Raw genomic sequence first — 5,497 nt, forward strand, 5'->3', positions numbered from 1 at the left:
TAATTCAATTTGCAAATCATATGAATCGATAGAAACTGTGTATGGTTATTATTGTATTTTTAAATCACTTCAGGACACAGCGCTGTCGCTCGACACAACCTCTCCGTGGCATTCTTTATTTAGACTGACTCAGCATCAAAGGCAGACCCGATCACACAACCCAGAGCCCGCAGGCATCACCAATCGATCCCAGCACAATAGAACAGCACCAAATCAAATGCAGCACTGTCGATGTGTGCAGACATAACATTCCCCCCCCCCCCGGCAGGATTTCAAACATGAAAGTGACACAAAGTCCTCTAGGTGGCCAGGGCGTAAACGTGTGCGAACAGGTCGCGGGGCGGCCTGAGGCTGGGCAGGCCGAGGTGGGGAGGGAGAAGGCAGGGGAAGCTGAGGCCCAGGAATGTCTGGGGCCCGTGTAGGAGCTGCATGAAGCCCCGGGGCGTCTCGCCATGCTGAGGGAATGGCTATAGTTGTGTCACCAGCTGTGTGTGGCGGAGCTGACACCTTCCGTAGACGACTGGAGTGCCACCGAGTGCCATCGCTGAGGAGGTAAGTGGCTGGGCCCAGCTGACGGGTGACTTGGAGAGGAGAGGACCAGTATGAAGCCATTTTATTGTCCCTGTGGGGCCTGCGGACCCTGACCCAGTCTGACACATTGATGTCTGGCACCCTGGTTCGTTTTGACTGGTCAAACCGTTGCTTCATCCGTGTCTGCTGACGAGTGACTGAGGCTCTGACCCCAGAGGGAGGTGCCTGAGGTGTGGAGGGGCGGAGCCTGTCAAGGGGCATGCACAGTTCCCGGCCTAGCATGAGAGAGGCTGGGGAGACGCCTGTGGTCGAGTGCTGTGTGGCCCGATAGTGCAGCAGAGTGTGACGGATGGCCTGCGTGAAAGAGCACCCTTGGGCCATGTGTGCTCTGAGGCCGTTCTTCAGTGACTGGTGAAAACGTTCAACGCCGCCATTGGCCTGGGGGTGGTAGTACGCAGTGCGTATATGACGGATGCCCTTGCTTTCGAGATAAGCAGTGAACTCAGCAGAGACCAGCTTGAGGGCCGTTGTCAGTGGTGATGGTCTTTGGGAGGCCCCAGCGAGAGAATAGAGAGTCCAGGAAGTCGATGATGATCTGTGAGGTCACAGTGCCGGAAGTGGTGAGTTCAGGCCATTTTGAGTGTAGATCGTAGGCGACCACCATGAAGCGTTGGTGGTGGGGAACTCCATGGATCTCACCACAAATGTCCAACTGCAGGTGTTCCCAGGGCTGAGAGGGCCAGGCGAGAGGTTGCAGGGGTGGGGGAGCCTGGTGGCCAGTCTTGCCACTCACAAGGCAGGCAGAACAGTCCTTCACCAGAGCCTCAATATCTCTGTCTATCCCCGGCCACCACACCAGGTCTCGGCAGCGCTGTTTCAGTTTCACAATGCCCAGGTGGCCTTCATGCGCCGTATTCAAAACACGTGCACGGAGAGCAGCTGGGACCACTGTGCAAAACCCACGTGCCACGCAGGTGTCGTTCCAGCAGGAGAGCTCCTGTCTGACTCGGGCGAACGCAGCCAGCTCCTCTGGGACCTTGTGAGGCCAGCCGTTCTGGATGTAGGTGCGGAGCTGGGAGAGGACAGGGTCCTGTTCGGAGGCTGCCCTCAGCTCCTGCAGAGAGACAGTGGCCTGGAGGGGTGTGTGTAGCATTTGGACAATGTCCTTTTCCACACAGTCAGTGTCCGTCTGTGGAGCTGGGGTGGAGACAGAGCGAGAGAGCAGGTCGGCGACAACATTGTCTCTGCCTGGGGTGAACAGCAGGCTGAAGTTGTACTGGCGGAGGCGGTCAGACCAGCGGCGCAGCCTCAGGGGTTTGTGGCCTGTCCCAGATGTGGACAGCAGCGCTGTCAGGGCCTGGTGATCTGTCCTGAGGGTGAAGGAGCGGCCATAGAGGTAGAGGTGCCACCTTTCACAAGCCCAGATACAGGCTAACGCCTCACGCTCACCCACGGAGTACCGCTGCTCGGTCAGGTTGAGGGCACGGGAGGCGAAGGCAATGGGCTTCTCCACACCGTTCTGGGTTTGAGACAGCACAGCCCCTATCGCTGTGGCTGATGCGTCACAGGTCACAAAGGTGGAGCTGGAGATGTCAAAGTGAGCCAACACTGGTGGTGAAGTCAGTTGAGTCTTGAGATCACGCACAGCGTCACTGCATGCCTTTGACCACACCCATGGCTCGTCCTTACGCAGCAGCTGGCGCAGGGGGGCTGTGGTCGCAGAGTACTGGGGAAGAAACCTCAGGTAGTAACTTGTCATACCCAGGAAGGAGGCGACCTGGGCGGCCGAGCTGGGCTCAGGGATGGCCTGAATGGCATCCACGTTGGATTGTAGTGGAGTTACACCGCTCGCTGACAGCCGGAACCCCACGAAGTCGATGGCCGGCACAGAGAGGACACATTTCTCAGCATTGAGAGTTAGCTTGTGCTTGGACAGGGCTGCGAAGACCATGTTGAGGCGCTTGTCGTGGATTTCACTGGTGGGCCCGTGTACCACTATATCGTCCACATAAATGGCCACGCCCAGTATGCCAGCCAGCACGGAGACCATGATTTTCTGGAAGCAGCTAGGGGCGGAGCTGAGACCGAAAGGCATCCTGATGTAGCAAAACACTCCTGCATGTGTCACAAAGGCTGTGAGGTTTCGGCTGCTGGGGTGGAGGGGCACCTGTAAGTACCCCTGTCTGAGGTCGAGCTTGGAGAACACCTCAGAGCCATAGAACTGAGCAGTGAGTTCTTCTGAGGTGGGCAGTGGATACTTATCAGGGACCACTGCCTTATTTACTGCACGTAGATCGACGCAGACACGCAGGCCCCCCGACTTCTTCTTAGCCACCACAAGGTTTGAGACCCAAGGTGACGCGTCCACCGGTTCAATGATGCCAGCTTCCAGCAGTTGTTGCAGCTCGGCGGAGACCCCATCACGGAGAGCCAACGGGATGCGGCGCAGTGGTAGGATGACAGATTTCACAGCAGGGTTGAGGAGAGGTTGATGGGCGAAGGCGGAGAGGCAGCCCAGCCCCATAAACAGCGATGGCCACTTCTGCTGCCAAAGTGTGGCAACAGTCAGGATTGCTGCCCCCCTTGTGTCTAAGAGGGAGAACCCCAGAGCGGAGAACAGGTCCAGGCCCATCAGGTTGGCCCCACGGCGTGCCACATGAAAAACTGCATTGGGCACCAGCTTGGTTCCATAGCGGACAGTCACTTGGAGAGAGCCAACCAGATCGATTTTGGAGTCACCATACCCACAGAGGACAGCTGAGGGTGCGCACAGTGGCAGTGAACCGAAAAATTGACTGTAGGTATCAACATTCAGGAGAGACACACTTGCACCGGTGTCCAACAGCAGGGGGATGCACACATCATTAATGTTGACTGTGCATGATTTGAATGACACTGGCCCAGAGCTCACCTTGTGAATGACGGCGGTTGAAGACTGGGGGGTGTGGCCCTCTGACCCAGCCGGGGAAGATCGACAGACGTTGGCAAAGTGATTGTGCTTACCGCAGCTACGGCATGTCTGGCCACGGGCAGGGCAGTTCTGAGCCCTTGAAACATGAGACCGAGACCCACAGTTACCACAGAACTGTTGGGTGCGGGGCCGAGAACGCCGTCGTTGCAGTTGCAAGACGTCTCCAGTGGAGTCGGCGCCCGCTTCGCTCTGGCTGGGTTGCGTCCCGAGGGGCAGCCGTGAGTAGAGGGGGAGTCGTTGGCAGCTTGACTGGAGGTGGCCACTTGCTGTGTATTTAGCATAGCAGCACACTCAGCTGCTCCCTCAACCTGTAGTGCGATGGTAATTGCTCTGGACAGCAGCAGATCGTCGTTTTCCAGCAGGAGAGTCTCACGCACCTTTGCGTTGTTGGTGTGTTCGATTAGCTGGTCGCGAACCATCTCGTCCTGAAGCGCGCCAAACTTGCATGAGCTAGCTAGCCCTCGCAAATTAGCTACATACTGCCGCACAGACTCACCAGGCAGTTGGTGTCGCTGACGGAATATAAATCGCCGAAGGAGGGCACTCTGTGGAGCAGCCAAATGGGTGCTCATAAGTCCCACAGCTTCGTCAAAGCTTGTGACGTTCCCCAGAGTCCCGAGCACACGATGACCCTCTGCTCCCAAGCAGTGTAGCAACAAAGCCGTCTTCCTAGCCTGGCTCACGCCGTCGAGCCCTGAGGCGATGATGTAATTTTCAAAACTATGTAGCCAGCGAGTCCATGGTACCGGAGGCTCGCCAGGTAATGCCAGGAAGGGGGCAGGCGGTGGGAGAGAGATATCATCCCATCCTCGTCGCCAATATTGTATTTGTAAATCACTTCAGGATACAGCGCTGTCGCTCGACACAACCTCTCCGTGGCATTCTTTATTTAGACTGACTCAGCATCAAAGGCAGACCCGATCACACAACCCAGAGCTTGCAGGCATCACCAATCGATCCCAGCACAATAGAACAGCACCAAATCAAATGCAGCACTGTCGATGTGTGCAGACATAACAGTTATATCTGGAAGAATTTAGAAGTGCCTTGAATCACAATGGCATACACTATGGCAATGTATAGCAATATTGTGTAACACCTGAACTAGACCTTTTAAAACCGTTTGCTTTTTTACCTGGCCACCTCAAACTCACCAGCAGGTCTCCCCGTACTGGTACTCTGAGGCTGCCTAGGCTCCTCGGGAATTGCTCTGGCGAGCGAAGACATGAAATCCTGAGCAGCTTCGGTTGCTGTACGCTGGTCATACTGGAATCAGTGGCGCCCCCAAGGGGTGGCCAGGGGTGGCCACGGCCACCCTGATACTATCCCAGGCCCCCCCCGCTGGCCCCCCCAGCCGCGAGTCGCATATGCAGAATATGCTTCTATCTGATATTTTACATTAGGTGCTGTTCATTTAAATCAATAATGTATATTTTTCTTAACTCTCATATTGACAGTTTTCAACTAGCCTATACAGTATACTACAACAGCGTCATAGAATTCCCGAAATTCAGTCATGGCTTTTGGTTTTGGTGTGCCACTCCAAGATTTTCAGTGGCCCCATTTGCCCCCCCCCCATGAAAAATGTCTGGGGGCGCCACTGAATGGGGGTTAAGGTGCATAACGTTGTAATGTTATGTCTCTTCAGACGTATAAAACACATAGAGAAAAGTTTTAAAAAAAAGAATTAAAGAAACGCGGGGCGGGATATTCTATCTTGAGAATTTATTCAGCATTAAGGAAAGAAAAGCCTATGAAGCCTTGTTTGAGTTTGTATAAGAAACTGGGTGAATGAAGAGAATTTAGGTTGGGTTTTTTTTTTTCCCCAGCCCTAATCCAAGTATGGCGCTTTGGACCGCCCTCCAGCACAGTGGCGGCGGTAATGCGCTCCAACGCTGGTTGCCACCCGCCATTAATCAAAACGAAGAAGAAGAGCCACCCCCCCCCCCACCCCCCGCCCCTTCTGATTCTGCGCAAAGCGCGTTGGCACGGAAC

The sequence above is a fragment of the Lampris incognitus genome, chromosome 2 (assembly GCF_029633865.1).
Source record: "Lampris incognitus isolate fLamInc1 chromosome 2, fLamInc1.hap2, whole genome shotgun sequence".
Taxonomy (NCBI): domain Eukaryota; kingdom Metazoa; phylum Chordata; class Actinopteri; order Lampriformes; family Lampridae; genus Lampris; species Lampris incognitus.